Genomic DNA, 18,103 nt, shown 5'->3' with positions numbered 1-18,103 from the left:
CAGGTCCCTGACCCCTGTGTAGCCTGACTGGGAAACACCTCCCAGTAGGGGCTGACAGACACTTCAAACAGGAAGGTTCCCCTCTGGGATGAAGCTTCCAGAGGAAAGATCAGGCAGTAATATTTGCTGTTCTGCAGCCTCGGCTGGTGATACCCAGGCAAACAGGTTCTGGAGTGGACCTCCGGCAAACTCCAACAGACCTGCAGCTGAGGGGTCTGACTGTTAGAAGCAAAAATAACAAACAGAAAGGAATAGCATCAACATCAACAAAAAGGACATCCACACCAAAACCCCATCTGTAGGTCACCAACATCGAAGACCAAAGGTAGATAAAACCGCAAAGATAGGCAGAAACCAAAGCAGAAAAGCTGAAAATTCCAAAAAACAGAGCGCCACTTCTCCAAAGGATCACAGCTTCTCGGCAGCAAGGGAACAAAACTGGACAGAGAATGAGTTTGACAAGTTGACAGAAGCAGGGTTCAGAAGGTCGGTAATAACAAACTTCTCCGAGCTAAAGCAGCATGTTCTAACCCATTCCATATAAGTTAAAAACCTTGAAAAAAAGTTAGACGAATGGCTAACTAGAATAAACAGTGTAGAGAAGACCTTAAATGACCTGATGGAGCTGAAAACCAAGCCATGAGAACTTCGTGACGCATATACAAGCTTCAATTGCTGATTTGATCAAGTGGAAGAAAGGATATCAGTGATTGAAGATCAAATTAATGAAATGAAGCGAAAAGACAAGATTAGAGAAAAAAGAGCAAAAAGAAATGAACAAAGCCTCCAAGAAATATGAGACTACGTGAAAAGAACAAATATACGTTTGATTGGTGTACTGGAAGTGACGGGGAGAATGGAACCAAGTTAGAAAACACTCTTCAGGATATTATCCAGGAGAACTTCCCTAACCTAGCAAGGCAGGCCAACATTCAAATTCAGGAAACACAGAGAACACCACAAAGATACTCCTTGAGAAGAGCAACCCCAAGACACATAATTGTCAGATTCACCAAGGTTGAAATGAAGGAAAAAATGTTAACGGCAGCCAGAGAGAAAGGTTGGGTTATCCACAATGGGAAGCGCATCAGACTAACAGCAGCTCTCTCGGCAGAAACCCTACTTTAACCCTCTTAAAGAATAGAATTTTCAACCATCAGATAGAATTTTCAACAATCAGAATCTCATATCCAGCCAAACTAAGCTTCACAAGAGAAGGAGAAATAAAATCCTTTATAGACAAGAAAATGCTGAGAGATTTTGTAACCACCAGGGCTGCCTTACAAGATCTCCTGAAGGAAGCACTAAACATGGAAAGGAACAACCAGTACCAGCCACTGCAAAAACGTGCCAAATGGTAAAGACCATCAATGCTATGAAGAAACTGCATCAATTAACAGGCAAAATAACCAGCTAACATCATAATGATGGGATTAAATTCAAACATAACAATATTAACCTTAAATGTAAATGAGCTAAATACCCCAACTAAAAGAGACAGACTGGCAAATTGGATAAAGAGTCAAGACCCATTGGTGTGCTATATTCAGGAGACCCATCTCACGTGCAAAGACACACATAGGCTCATAACAAAGGGATGGAGGAAGATCTACCAAGGAAATGGAAAGCAAAAAAAAAAAAAAAAAAAAAAAAAAAAAAGCAGGAGTTGCAATCCTAGTCTCTGACAAAACAGACTTTAAACCAACAAAGATCAAAAGAGACAAACAAGGCCACCACATAATGGTAAAGGGATCAATTCACCAAGAAGAGCTCACTATCCTAAATATATATGTACCCAATACAGGAGCACCCAGATTCATAAAATAAGTCCTTAGAGATATACAAAGAGACTTAGACTCCCATACCATAATAACAGGAGACTTTAACACCCCACTGTCAATAATAGACGGATCAACGACACAGAAGGTTAACAAGGATATCCAGGACTTGAACTCAGCTCTGCATCAAGCAGACCTAATAGACATCTACAAAACTCTACACCCCAAATCAACAGAATATACATTCTTCTCAGCACCTCATTGCACTTATTATGAAATTGACCACGTAATTTGTAGTAAAACACTCCTCAGCAAATGCAAAAGAACAGAAATCACAACAAACTGTCTCTGAGACCACAGTGCAATCAAATTAGAACCCAGCATTAAGAAACTCACTCAAAACCGCACAACTACATGGAAACTGAACAACCTGCTCCTGAATGACTACTGGGTAAATAACGAAATGAAGGCAGAAATAAAGAAGTTCTTTGAAACCAATGAGAACAAAGACACAACGTACCAGAATCTCTGGGACATTTAAAGCAGTGTGTAGAAGGAAATTTATAGCACTAAATGCCCATAAGAGAAAGCAGGAGAGATCTAAAATCGACACTCTAACATCACAATTAAAAGAATTAGAGAGGCTGGGCATGGTGGCTCACGCCTGTAATCCCAGCACTTTGGGAGGCCGAGGCGGGCAGATCACGAAGTCAGGAGATCGAGACCATCCTGGCTAACATGGTGAAACCCCATCTCTACTAAAAATACAAAAAATTAGCCGGGCGTAGTGGCAGGGGCCTGTAGTCCCAGCTACTCTGGAGGCTGAGGCAGGAGAATGGCATGAACCGGGGAGGCGGAGCTTGCAGTGAGCCAAGATCGCACCACTGCACTCCAGCCTGGGCGACAAAGCAAGACTCCATATCAAAAAAAAAAGAATTAGAGAGGCAAGAGCAAACAAATTCAAAAGCTAGCTAGCAGAAGGCAAGAAATAACGAAGATCAGAACAGAACTGAAGGAGATAGATAGACAAAAAGAAACCTTCAAAAAATCAATAAATCCAGGAGCTGGTTTTTTGAAAAGATCAACAAAATAGACTGCTAGCAAGACTAATTAAGAAGAAAAGAGAGAAGAATCAAAGAGATGCAATGAAAAAATGATAAAGGGGATATCACCACTGATCCCACAGAAATACAAACTACCATCAGAGAATACTATAAACACCTCTACGCAAATAAACTAGAAAATCTAGAAGAAATGGATAAATTCCCGGACATGTATACCCTCCCAAGACTAAACCAGGAAGAAGTAGAATCTCTGAATAGACCAATAACACGCTCGGAAATTGAGGTAAAAATTAATAACCTACCAACCAAAAAATGTCCAGGACCAGATGGATTCACAGCCAAATTCTACCAGAGGTACAAAAAGGAGCTGGTACCATTCCTTCTGCAACTATTTCAATCAATAGAACAAGAGGGAATCCTCCCTAACTCATTTTATGGGGCTAGCATCATCCTGATACCAAAGTCTGGTAGAGAAACAATAAAAAAAGAGATTTTAGGCCAATATCCTTGATGAACATTGATGAGAAAATCCTCAATAAATCATGCTACTATAAAGACACATGCACACGTATGTTTATTGTGGCACTATTCACAATAGCAAAGACCAACCCAAAAGTCCATCAGTGATAGACTGGATTAAGAAGACGTGGCACATATACACCATGGAATACTATGCAGCCATAAAAAAGGATGAGTTCATGTCCTTTGCAGTGATACGGATGAAGCTGGAAACCATCATTCTAAGCAAACTCTCACAAGAAGAGAAAACCAATCACCGCATCTTCTCACCCATAGGTGGGAGTTGAACAACGAGAAGACATGGACACAGGGTGGGGAACATCACACACCGGGGCCTGTAGTGGGGTGGGGGGTTGTGGGAGGGTTAGCATTAGGAGAAATACCTAATACAAATGATGAGTTGATGGGTGCAGCAAACCAACATGGCACATGTATACCTATGTAACAAACCTGCACGTTGTGCACATGTACCCTAAAACTTAAAGTATAATAAACAAAGAAAGAAAAATAAATAAATAATTCGGTACAACCTTTTTGGAGGGCACAATTCTGCAGTATCTATTAATATGAAAAATGTATTTATCCTTGACTAAGTAATTGCCATTCTAGAAATGTGTATTGTGAAAATACTTGCACAGTATGCAAATGTATACAAGTATAAAGGTGTCCATTGTACTATTGTTTGCATTAATGAAAAAAATGGGATGAAGGCAAATGTCTATTATAAGAGATAGGATAAAAAATTTAGTGTATATTCATATATTGAAATAATATTAAGTCAATTAAAAAAACAAAACTAATCTACATGTGTGGAAATGAAATTATTTCCCAATTTAATTTGTTGAAATTTTAAAAAGTAAGACTCACAATGGTGTGCAGGTGTACTCCCTTTTTTATAAGGAAAGATGCATATATGTACATATGTTTGTATGTGCAGAAGTAGACTGGCTTTCATTTTCATATGCTTTTGTACTCTGAAGCTTTCTGTATGAAGTGCATGTATTACCTTTTCAATACAAAATCTAATCAATAAAAGATAAAAAAAAGAATAAAGAAATTTATAGGATACACCAAACCCTAGCAGAAAAAATAGTATTGTCCCCTAGATAATCGGTGCTGGAAGTCTGGGTAGAAATAAGGTTTATTTTGTTGAATTTGCATCATCATTGGTCTCAATGTAACAGATGGAAGGTGGCATTGGATAATTTTAAACAGACAGCGATTGGAACAATTTATTTCACCAATACTAGGTGCTTTGTTACAGAGCAAGTTGAAGGGTCACTGAATGTGCTTTTTTTTTTTTTTATGTGATACACTGTTTCGCTCTTGTTGCCCAAGCTGCACTGCAATGGTGCAATCTCAGTTTACTGCAACTCCCGGGTTCAAGCGATTCTCCTGCCTCAGCCTCCCGAGTAGCTGGGATTAAAGGTGCACACCACCATGCCTGGCTAATTTTCTGTATTTTTAGTAGAAACGGGGTTTCACCATGTTAGCCGGGCTGGTCTTGAACCCTTGACCTCAGGTGATCCACCTGCCTCGGCCTCCCAAAGTACTGGGATTTCAGTACCGCGCCCGGTCATGATTCTCATTCTTAATGGTGTACATTTTGAAGTGATTCATACATCACAGTAAGGATAAAGGCAATGATAAGATTGTTCTACTAAAACACAAGAAAACAAGATCACAGTATTAACCAGAAGTTTAAAATTTAATCTCATTCTGTGTTCTCTATTGAGTAAACTTCTATCCTGGAAGCAAATATTTTAGTGATGAGTATGAAAGGGAGGACTACAAAACAAAATGCTGGGCTTCTTATTAATGGTTACAGATAAATCAATCCATGAGAAAATGGGCTCATGCACTTTTCTTCACATAAGATGAGAGAAGGAAATACCATTTCTATGGCCTCTGCCTGTTCATAGGTTCCGCCTTAGCTTACAAGACTAATAAAGAAGAAAAAGGAGAAGATTCAAATAAACACAATTGAAATGATAAGGGGGATACCACCACTGAACCCACAGAAATACAAACAACCATCAGAGAATACTATAAACACCTCTATGCAAATAAACTGGAAAATCTAGAAGAAATGGGTACATTCCTGGATACATACAACCTCTCAAGACTGAACCAGGAAGAAGTTGAACCCCTGAATAGACAATGAGTTCTGAAATTGAGGCAGTAATCAACAACCTACTAACGAAAAACAGCCCAGATCCTGATGGATTTACAGCTGAATTCTACCAGAAGTACAAAGAAGAGCTGGTACCATTTCTTCTGAAATGATTCCAAACAACTGAAAAGGAGGGACCTCTCCCTAACTCATTCTACGGGGACAGCATCATCCTGATACCAAAACCTGGCAGAGATGCAACAAAAAAAAGAAAACTTCAGGCCATTATCCCTGATGAACATCGATGCAAAAATCCTCAATAAACACTGGCAAGCAAAATCCAGCAGCACATCAAAAAGCTTATCCACCCCAATCAAGATGGCTTTATCACCAGAATGCAAGGTTGGTACAACATACACATATCAATAAATGTGATTCATCGCATAAACAGAACTAAAAACAAAAACCATATGATTATCTTAATAGATGCACAAAACACCTTTGATAAAATTCAACATCCCTTCATGTTAAAAACTCTCAATAAACTAAGTATTGAAGGAACACACTTCAAAATAATAAGCCATTTATGACAAACCCACAGCCAATAGCATACTGAATGGGCAAAAGCTGGAAGCATTCCCCTTGAAAATCAGCACAAGACAAGGATGCCCTCTCTCACCACTCCTGTTTAACATAGTGTTGGAAGTTCTAGCCAGGGCAACCAGACAAGAGAAAGAAATAAAAGGTATTCAAATAGGAAGAGAGGAGGTCAAATTGTGTTTGTTTGCAGATGACATGGCCCTATTTCCAGAAAACCCAATTGACTTAGCCTGAAAGCTTCTTAAGTTGATATGCAACTTCAGCAAAGTCTCAGAATACAAAATCAAATTTACAGACATTTGATGGAGGAGATTAACTTGTCATTGAACTGTATTTCTTCTATAAATTCTGGGTAAAATGCATGTGTATATACATAGATGGAACCAGTAAAATACAAGTTGATAGCTATGTGAATTTACTTATCTAACAAGTGTTCATACCATTTCAGTAATTTTGCTTACAGAAATAGTAAATTCTAAAGAAGTGAACATAAGGTATGTCCCCTCATTATACTATTTCTTCTGTAATATATGATATGGATGTTTGTTCTCTTCTACATTATGTCTATACATTTTTCTCCTTAAAAAATTACAAGTTTTATGGACACTAGAACTGAGAACAGAACCATAGCCTGAAAAGTACTTGAGTTCCCTTCAGACTCTACTAGAAAAAGAAGAAATTAAAAAGGAAAAAAAAGTACTTGAGTTTATATGACTTCAACTAAATTAAATTGGTTTCGTGTCCAAACTGATTGTTTGCAATGAGTAGTTCAATATGAAACAAAAACCTTTTGAAATCTATTAGGAAAGTTCAAGTTTTATGGCTTTATGTATACCCAATCTAAGAGTTAACATCAATAAAAACATTTTGGTCCATTTCACGTAACTGGTGTTAGGTGCTGTATTGTTATTATGTGTAGTTAAAGTGGTAAAGGTTTTATTGTAATTTTAAGTTAACAGCATTAAAAAGAATAACACAGCATAGTCACATTGTTAATAAAAAGACAAAAAGACTTCAGCATAGAAAGTGTCATTTACAGAAAATACAATCATACAAAGAATATTTTCTTACACACCAAATGAAAAATCTAAAGATTAATAAAGATTTCTTATATTCTAATAATTAGTGGGACCTGACAGAAGCATCAGTGAAATGTCATCAAGACTATGTGTGAATATTAGACGAGATGTGCACAAGTAGCTTCATCTCAGCAATATTTAGCAAGAGATCTTTTGGTACAACCAATTAGGCAACATTTCCCAAACAGTGCCATGTAGGGTCGTCTCTTTTTTTGAGAATGAGTATCCAAGACTAAGTATTTTAATTCTGAAGAATTGCTCTCAGTGGCTTCAGTTTGTCTATTGTGAATAATTTTCTTAAATTCTTCAAAGCTAAGATTGGAATCCTTTAATGCAGGTACATATTGTTGTAGCTCTGGTAACAATGGTTGCCTCTCAGATAGGGCTGCCTTCAGTTCCGGGGGCAAATTAACAATGAATTCCAACATGATAATTATAGTTTCTGTATCTTTGTTGATGAAGGATGGCACAATTTCTGTTGATTTTTTTTTTTTTTTAAAAAAAGGTGTATGTGAAGGCGTATTCATGTCAAAGAGCATTCAGAAAAACTACGAATGTTTGCATAGACAAAAAAAAGAAAGCATTGCCTCAATATAAATTAAACATTGAAACAAAAAAAAGCATCCTAATATCTAAACAACATAGCTTTCTTACAGTTGGACACCTTAAAGTACCATAATTTTACCAAGGCTCTGCTTTACCCCATTGGTCCTCTTTCATCTCTCTTCATGATCGCCTCAGTGCTTTTATCATAGTACTTTTGACTCTCCCTGACATTAATCTGTCATCTTTCTCAAGTTATGAAGGTCATTGAAAACAGTTTGGCCATAGATAGTGGTCATTTTCTTGGATTCTTCTTACTTAAGTCGTTTTCCTCCATTGCTAAGCTATGATTTATGATATTATGAGTTGTAGTAACAACCTTGAATAAGATATTATTTTAAGCTACTGAATGTTTCATGGTGGGAAGTTACTCCTGGAGGATAAAGTTAAAGAGGCAGAATTTCCAACACCTGTGATCTAATCAGCAGGAGAAAGAAGTCTCTGATGTTCCTCAACCATCTATTTAACAATTTGTCTTCCCCAGAGTATTTACTCCAAATCAATAGTATTTTATATGAAAGAGAGAAGGGGGTTCAAAGAACACTAACCAAAAATCACTGATTTAAGAAGAGATTCATATCTGCTGTGGTGTAAGTGTACTGATTAATGTTTTCTGTTTGATGTTTGTTCCAAGGCTGCGGATCATGCCCTGTGCAAGATCTGTGTGATTCCTAGGAAGGGAGCCTGTTCTTCTTACACAGCAACCCAGGATGGCCAAATGTGAAGGCTGAGACTTGGGCTGGGAACCTGCTGGACACCCAGCTGACATCTTCCTCCATCTTTGTACCCATTCAGCTCAGATGAACATTCATTACCTGTTTTTGTGTCTCTGGCACTGCCAGTTAAAAGATATAAATTTTTAAAAATGTTTCTTGCTCTCAAAAAACTTACAATGAGCTAAATTCTCTCCTAACCTTAATTATCCTAATTACACAATTTAAGAGTTTTATTTCACAAAGAAATAAGAAACACTGATAATGTTTAAATTACAGTGTAAACCCAGATCAGGTCTTGCTGCTCTTCTTGGACAGCAAAACTATCCAATACCAAGGCATTACTCTTGAAATAATGAAAAGAAAGAGAAGAGAGGAGTAAATCTAAGTGCGGGAGGCAGACACCTGGTTAACTACTGATGCCTGCTGATCAGAGGAAACCACGACCCTTCACCTAGACAGCGGTAGTTCTGGGGCTGATCATTTCCTGAGTTTTGTGGCAAAAGATTCAGTTGTTCTCCTTTTAGCCAACAACAAAATTCAACAGTTGGAGTTTGACAGAGGAATAAAAAAAAATTTTAAAAAACCTGTAGTATTTTGTCTTTGCTCCTAACACTCTCCCTCATCCACATTCTAAACTGGAAATGACAGATGAGAATTTATATCGTTTTTGGTTAAATGAGAGGTTTTGGCATTTTTCCTCAGTAAGACATCCTAAGTTTAATTCAATTTCCTCATAAAAACGTCTCTGTGCTCCAACCTAAACTGTCTGTAGTTGCAGTCTTGTTAAATGGTGAAAAAAGCTGATGGTAATTTTCTATATACTTAAAGCCAGTTAAATGAATCAGCCAAAACAGTTATAGTTTGTAAGTTTGTATTCAGTTTATTCATAGGCTGTGTGTTTTGAACTTTTATTAAAATTATATTTTTAAACCTGTTTTGAAATATTTCATAATCCATAACACTTTTAGCTATGGAACCTAGGCTCAGAGAAAATATTCTGACTGAATTCATACAAATACCCTTAATTCACTGTATTTTGGATGCAAATCTTACTAAAATAGATCTCTGGTTTAAAGTGTATCTTATTTTTAAAAGGGGTGCAGTGAATACTATTTTGGCACACATAGTAGGATAAAATGGTTATCTAACAATGTAATAATGTGAAAGCAAGTAGCAATTACCTAACAGTAGAAGTCTGAAAACTCATATTAATCACAAATTACTGGCATGTACTTCCAAAGTGATTCCTACCTAGTAACGGTAAACATTTATCTTAATCCCCACGTGCAGGCAATGTTTTCTTAGGTTACTTTCAGTTAAATTATACTACATAGCAATAAAGAAAATTCTTTAAAAATGCTTTGAAATCTCATGTCTCTTCTAAGGAAATAAAAGTGTAGCGAAATATCTATATACAAATGTGCTTAATGAACTATTTTCAGTAACAATTTAGAAATAAACTAAATATCCACCAAAGAATCTTTAAGTTTATGTGGCAGATTTATAACAAAAATACTACACAGGAATTTCAAATTATGTTTTGGGATAATAACAATGTGAGAAACTGCTCAAAGTATAATGGTGAGTGAAAATGCAAAAGATATACATATACCTATCCAAATGTTAACATTTCTCTCCACTTACTTGTTTAATATATTTTCATTTTCTCATAAAATTCACATATACTTTTCAAAGTCTTTAATATCTACGAGTGCTTCTCATTTTCACCCTGCATTAATGTACATTTGTCTTTAATGTGAGCATTACTACTTTTATAGTCAGAAAATGTGGAATAATAGAGCAAATGCAATGCAATCTGGTCTTCTCTACTTTGAATCACGAAATTCCTAGACGTTGTGGTATTTTTGTAATACTGTTATACAAAAGTCATGTAAAAACTGCCATTAAATAAATCAAACTCAAGGTGGAGCCAAGATGGCCGAATAGGAACAGCTCCGGTCTACAGCTCCCAGCGTGAGCGGCACAGAAGCCAAGATGGCCGAATAGGAACAGCTCCGGTCTACAGCTCCCAGCGTGAGCGGCACAGAAGCCAAGATGGCCGAATAGGAACAGCTCCGGTCTACAGCTCCCAGCGTGAGCGGCACAGAAGACGGGTGATTTCTGCATTTCCGTTTGAGGTACCGGGTTCATCTCACTAGGGAGTGCCAAACAGCGGGTGCAGGACAGTTGGTGCAGGGTACTGTGCGCGAGCTGAAGCAGGGCGAGGCATTGCCTCACTCGGGAAGCGCAAGGGGTCAGGGAGTTCCCTTTCCTAGTCAAAGAAACGGGTAACAGACGGCACCTGGAAAATCGGGTCAGTCCCACCCTAATACTGCGCTTTTCCAATGGGCTTGGAAAATGGCACACCAGGAGATTGTGTCCCGCACCTAGCTCAGAGGGTCCTATGCCCACGGAATCTCACTGATTGCTAGCACAGCAGTCTCAGATCAAATTGCAAGGCGGCAGCAAGGCTGGGAGAGGGGCACCCGCCATTGCCCAGGCTTGCTTAGGTAAACAAAGCAGCCGGGAAGCTGGAACTGGGTGGAGCCCACCACAGCTCAAGGAGGCCTGCCTGCCTCTGTAGGCTCCACTTCTGGGGGCAGGGCACAGACAAACAAAAATTCAGCAGGAACCTCTGCAGATTTAAATGTCCCTGTCTGACAGCTTTGAAGAGAGTAGTAGTTCTCCCAGCATGCAGCTGGAGATCTGAGAACCAACAGACTGCCTCCTAAAGTGGGTCCCTGAACCCCAAGCAGCCTAACTGGGAGGCATCCCCCAGTAGGGACAGACTGACACCTCACTCGGCCAGGTACTCCTCTGAGACAAAATTTCCAGAGGAACTATCAGACAGCTGAATTTGTGGTCTCATGAAAATCCACTGTTATGCAGCCACCGCTGCTGACACTCAGCCAAACAGGGTCTGGAGTGGACCTCTAGCAAACTCCAACAGACCTGCAGCTGAGGGTCCTGTCTGGTAGAAGGAAAACTAACAAACAAAAAGGACATCCACACCAAAAACCCATCTGTACATCACCATCATCAAAGACAAAAAGTAGATAAAACCACAAAGATGGGGAAAAAACAGAGCAGAAAAAGTGGAAACTCTAAAAAGCAGAGCACCGCTCCTCCTCCAAAGGAACACAGCTCCTCACCAGCAACGGAACAAAGCTGGATGGAGAATGACTGTGACGAGTTGAGAGAAGAAGGCTTCAGACGATCAAACTACTCCAAGCTACGGGAGGAAATTCAAAACAATAGCAAAGAAGTTAAAAACTTTGAAAAAAAATTAGAAGAATGGATAACTAGAATAACCAATGGAGAGAAGGGCTTAAAGGAGCTGATGGAGCTGAAAGCCAAGTTTCAAGAACTACGCGAAGATTGCAGAAGCCTCGGGAGCCGATGCGATCAACTGGAAGAAAGGGTATCAGTGATGGAAGACGAAATGAATGAAATGAAGTAAGAAGGGAAGTTTAGAGAAAAAAGAATAAAAAGAAACGAACAAAGCCTCCAAGAAATTTGGGACTGTGTGAAAAGACCAAATCTACGTCTGATTGGTGTACCTGAAAATGACGGGGAGAATGGAACCAAGTTGGAAAACACTCTGCAGGATATTATCCAGGAGAACTTCCCCAATCTAGCAAGGCAGGCCAACATTCAGATTCAGGAAATACAGAGAACGCCACAGAGATACTCCCCAAGAAGAGCAACTCCAAGACATATAATTGTCAGATTCACCAAAGTTGAAATGAAGGAAAAAATGTTAAGGGCGGCCAGAGAGAAAGGTCGGGTTACCCACAAAGGGAAGCCCATCAGACTAACAGCTGATCTCTCGGCAGAAACTCTATAAGCCAGAAGAGAGTGGGGGCCAATATTCAACATTCTTAAAGAAAAGAATTTTCAACCCAGAATTTCATATCCAGCCAAACTAAGCTTCATAAGTGAAGGAGAAATAAAATACTTTACAGACAAGCAAACTCTAAGTGATTTTGTCACCACCAGGCCTGCCCTAAAAGAGTTCCTGAAGGAAGCACTAAACATGGAAAGGAACAACCGGTACCAGCCACTGCAAAAACATGCCAAATTGTAAAGACCATCGAGGCTAGGAAGAAACTGCATCAACTAATGAGCAAAATAACCAACTAACATCATAATGACAGGATCAGATTCACACATAACAATATTAACGTTAAATGTAAATGGGCTAAATGCTCCAATTAAAAGACACAGACTGGCAAACTGGATAAGGAGTCAGAACCCATCAGTGTGCTGTATTCAGGAAACCCATCTCACGTGCAGAGACACACATAGACTCAAAATAAAGGGATGGAGGAAGATCAAGCAAATGGAAAACAAAAAAAGGCAGAGGTTGCAATCCTAGTCTCTGATAAAACAGACTTTAAACCAACAAAGATCAAAAGAGACCAAGAAGGCCATTACATAATGGTAAAGGGATCAATTCAACAAGAAGAGCTAAATATCCTAAATATAAATGCACCCAACACAGGAGCACCCAGATTCATAAAGCAAGTCCTCAGTGACCTACAAAGGGACTTAAACCCCCACACGATAATAATGTGAGATTTTAATATCCCACTGTCAACATTAGACAGATCAATGAGACAGAAAGTTAACAAGGATATCCAGGAATTGAACTCAGCTCTGCAGAAAGTGGACCTAATAGACATCTACAGAACTCTCCACCCCAAATCAACAGAATATACATTTTTTTCAGCACCACACCACACCTATTCCAAAATTGACCACATAGTTGGAAGTAAAGCTCTCCTCAGCAAATGTAAAAGAACAGAAATTATAACAAACTGTCTCTCAGACCACAGTGCAATCAAACTAGAACTCAGGATTAAGAAATTCACTCAAAACCGCTCAACTACATGGAAACTGAACAACCTGCCCCTGAGTGATTACTGGGTACATAATGAAATGAAGGCAGAAATAAAGATATTCTTTGAAACCAACGAGAACAAAGACACAACATACCAGAATCTCTGGGACACGTTCAAAGCAGTGTGTAGAGGGAAATTTATAGCACTAAATGCCCACAAGAGAAAGCAGGAAAGATCCAAAATTGACACCCTAACATCACAATTAAAAGAACTAGAAAAGCAAGAGCAAGCACATTCAAAAGCTAGCAGAAGGCTAGAAATAACTAAAGTCAGAGCAGAACTGAAGGAAATAGAGACACAAAAAACCCTTCAAAATATTAATGAATCCAGGAGCTGGTTTCTTGAAAAGATCAACAAAATGATAGACTGCTAGCAAGACTAATAAAGAAGAAAAGAGAGAAGAATCAAATAGACGCAATAAAAAATGAAAAGGGGGTTGTCACCACCGATCCCACAGAAATACAATCTACCATCAAAGAATACTACGAACACCTCTACGCAAATAAACTAGAAAATCTAGAAGAAATGGATAAATTCCTCGACAAATACACCCTCCCAAGACTAAACCAGGAAGAAGTTGAATCTCTGAATAGACCAATAACAGGACCTGAAATTGTGGCAATAATCAATAGCTTACCAACCAAAAAGAGTACAGGACCTGATGGACTCACAGTCGAATTCTACCAGAGGTACAAGGAGGAACTGGTACCATTCCTTCTGAAACTATTCCAATCGATAGTAAAAGAGGGAATCCTCCCTAACATATTTTATGAGGCAGCACCATCCTGATACCAAAGCCTGGCAGACACATAACCAAAAAAGAGAATTTCAGACCAATATCCTTGATGAACATTAATGCAAAAATCCTCAATAAAATACTGGAAAACCGAATCCAGCAGCACATCAAAAAGCTTATACACCATGACCAAGTGGGCTTCATCCCTGGGATGCAAGGCTGGTTCAACATACACAAATCAATAAATGTAATCCAGCATATAAACAGAACCAAAGACAAAAACCACATGATTATTTCAATAGATGCAGAAAAGGCCTTTGACAAAATTCAACAACCCTTTATGTTAAAAACTCTCAATAAATTAGGTATTGATGGGACGTATCTCGAAATAATAAGAGCTATCTATGACAAACCCACAGCCAATATCATACTGAATGGGCAAAAACTGGAAGCATTCCCTTTGAAAGCTGGCACAAGACAGGGATGCCCTCTCTCACCACTCCTATTCAACATAGTGCTGGATGTTCTGGCCAGGGCAATCAGGCAGGAGAAGGAAATAAAGGGTATTCGATTAGGAAAAGAGGAAGTCAAATTGTCCCTGTTTGTAGATGACATGATTGTATATCTAGAAAACCCCACCGTCTCAGCCCAAAATCTCCTTAAGCTGATTAGCAACTTCAGCAAAGTCTCAGGATACAAAATCAATGTACAAAAATCACAAGCATTCTTGTACACCAATCACAGACAAACAGAGAGCCAAATCATGAGTGAACTCCCATTCACAATTGCTTCAAAGAGAATAAAATACCTAGAAATCCAACTTACAAGGGATGTGAAGGACCTCTTCAAGGAGAACTACAAACCACTGCTCAATGAAATAAAAGAGGATACAAACAAATGGAAGAACATTCCATGCTCATGGGTTGGAAGAGTCAATATCATGAAAATGGCCATACTGCCCAAGGTGATTTATAGATTCAATGCCATCCCCATCAAGCTACCAATGACTTTCTTCACAGAATTGGAAAAAACTACTTTAAAGTTCATATGGAACCAAAAAAGAGCCCACGTCGCCAAGTCAATCCTAAGCCAAAAGAACAAAGCTGGAGGCATCACGCTACCTGACTTCAAACTATACTATAAGGCTACAGTAACCAAAACAGCATGGTGCTGGTACCACAACAGAGACATAGATCAATGGAACAGAACAGAGCCCTCAGAAATAATGCGGCATATCTACAACTATCTGATCTTTGACAAACCTGACAAAAACAAGCAATGGGGAAAGGATTCCCTATTTAATAAATGGTGCTGGGAAAACTGGCTAGCCATATAGAGAAAGCTGAAACTGGATCCCTTCCTTACACCTTATACCAAAATTAATTCAAGATGGATTAAAGACTTACATGTTAGACCTAAAACCATAAAAACCCTAGAAGAAACCCTAGGCAATACCATTCAGGACATAGGCATGGGCAAGGACTTCATGTCTAAAACACCAAAAGCAATGGCAACAAAAGCCAAAATTGACAAATGGGATCTAATTAAACTAAAGAGCTTCTGCACAGCAAAAGAAACTACCATCAGAGTGAACAGGCAACCTACAGAATGGGAGAAAATTTTTGCAATCTACTCATCTGACAAAGGGCTAATATCCAGACTCTACAATGAACTCAAACAAATTTACAAGAAAAAAACAAACAACCCCATCAAAAAGTGGGTGAAGGACATGAACAGACATTTCTCAAAAGAAGACATTTATGCAGCCAAAAAACACATGAAAAAATGCTCATCATCACTGGCCATCAGAGAAATGCAAATCAAAACCACAATGAGATACCATCTCACACCAGTTAGAATGGCCATCATTAACAAGTCAGGAAACAACAGGTGCTGGAGAGGATGTGGAGAAATAGAAACACTTTTACACTGTTGGTGGGACTGTAAACTAGTTCAACCATTGTGGAAGTCAGTGTGGCCATTCCTCAGGGATCTAGAACTAGAAATACCATTTGATCCAGCCATCCCATTACTGGGTATATACCCAAAGGACTATAAATCATGCTGCTATAAAGACACATGCACATGTATGTTTATTGCGGCACTATTCACAATAGCAAAGACTTGGAACCAACCCAAATGCCCAGCAACGATAGACTGGATTAAGAAAATGTGGCACATATACACCATGGAATACTATGCAGCCATAAAAAATGATGAGTTCATGTCCTTTGTATGGACATGGATGAAACTGGAAAACATCATTCTCAGTAAACTATCACAAGGACAAAAAACCAAACACCACATGTTCTCACTCATAGGTGGGAATTGAACAATGAGAACTCATGGATACAGGAAGGGGAACATCACACTCCGGGGACTGTTGTGGGTTGGGGGGAGAGAGGAGGGACAGCATTAGGAGATATACCTAATGCTAAATGACGAGTTAATGGGTGCAGCAAACCAACACAGCACACGGATACATATGTAACAAACCTGCACATTGTGCACATGTACCCTAAAACCTAAAGTATAATAATTAAAAAAAAAGAAAGGAAATCAGAATATTTAAAAAAATAAATAAATGAAACAATGTAGAAAAGTAAATAACTTTAGAAGCATACTTTAAATCTCCTAAAAGAGAAGTAAATGTATTTCTGTTAGAGTCATTTATATATAGTATATGCATATAGCCTATAAATTTAGTTGTGGTTTATCATAAATTACATGTCATACTAATATAAAACACTTAGTATTTGCCAACTGAGGTTACCTCCTCTGAATTTAATATGATCCATTACACTTCTTAGACTAGTCTATACCTCCATGAGTTTCCACTGCTACTTTATAAATACAAAAATATTTTTTAAAGCCATTTCAGATTGAGCTTACTCAACTCTAAGATCTTGCTTTTAAGGCAAACCCACTGCAGCTTCCAAATGCTTGAAAGCATCAGTAGGGTCTTCAGCTATGATGGTCTGAAGGACCTGCTTCCCTTGTCTCTGGTCCTCTTGAGTTTCTCCTATAGGCATTCAAGCCTTTCCTTTCTCTTCCATCCCCCGTCTCACAAATGAACTTCAATACCCAGATCAAAGAAGTGGGGGGCCAGACTCTTTCCTTTGGGATTTTTTTGTTTGTTTGTTTATTTTAAAGAAAGTTTCCAATGGCAAAGGCCACAGCCCAACTTTTGGACTAGGAGAGTCATTAAGTGTAAGGCCCTTCCTGTCTTCTCATTACGGGACCCTCACAGACACCTCAGAGTGTTGCCCCGTCCTACAGGCGCGCAAACAGGCTTGATAACCAGAGCACCGCCTCAGTGTTTGTCCCCTTTCCTCTCTATCCGAGATGCCCTGTCCAGGTGACCCACCAGCACGCCCGCTGTCTGGCCGCCTGGCTTTCCTGTGGGGTGCAGGAGTGCGCCCGGCCTCCTGCGGGTCTCCGGGCAGCGTCACCTCCTCTGAGGCTTCCCCTTCCTTTCCACCCCGTCGCTCTGGCTGCCTTGCGGAAAGGGCACCGAGGAACTCTCGGGTGAAGCAGCTTCCTATTCTCAGTGCTTTCCCTCCGTCCGGTGAGATTCCCAGTGAGACTTTGAATAAAATCACCTGGCAAAGGAAAAGCCCAAACTTTAGGGACCAGCCACCGCGGAGTAGGAGCTGAGCGCTGGCAGCCAAAGAGATCTCGAATCGGACGTGCAGGCCGCCGTTCCAATTGGACGTCCGCCCCAGAGTAACCAATGGGAAGTGCGGGAAGGTTGGCGGGGCGGGAGCTCTCACCTGTCACTAGTTTAGGTTTCAGAGAAGCATCTTCCTGGCTCAGAGACCTTTTGCTCCAGGTGCTCGGTGCTCATGCCGCAAATGGCAATCTGCGCGCGAACTAATTCGCGGCCGCACAATTTAATAACGTCGTCCATCCATGAGTCCGCGACTGCTCCAGAAAATTGGTTCAGTAGTAAATAGACTCCTAGCAGGTGGAACAAAAACAGGCGAGGCAT

General features: G+C 39.5%; 1 pseudogene; it reads right to left on the bottom strand.

Annotated features, from left to right (window-relative positions):
* LOC129490426 (prorelaxin-like) overlaps window positions 1-18,103 on the bottom strand; it is a 19,515-nt pseudogene extending 1,412 nt beyond the window's left edge.

Source organism: Symphalangus syndactylus, chromosome 9, assembly GCF_028878055.3.
Source record: "Symphalangus syndactylus isolate Jambi chromosome 9, NHGRI_mSymSyn1-v2.1_pri, whole genome shotgun sequence".
Lineage (NCBI taxonomy): Eukaryota > Metazoa > Chordata > Mammalia > Primates > Hylobatidae > Symphalangus > Symphalangus syndactylus.
This window is presented reverse-complemented; position numbering and strand designations above follow the sequence as displayed.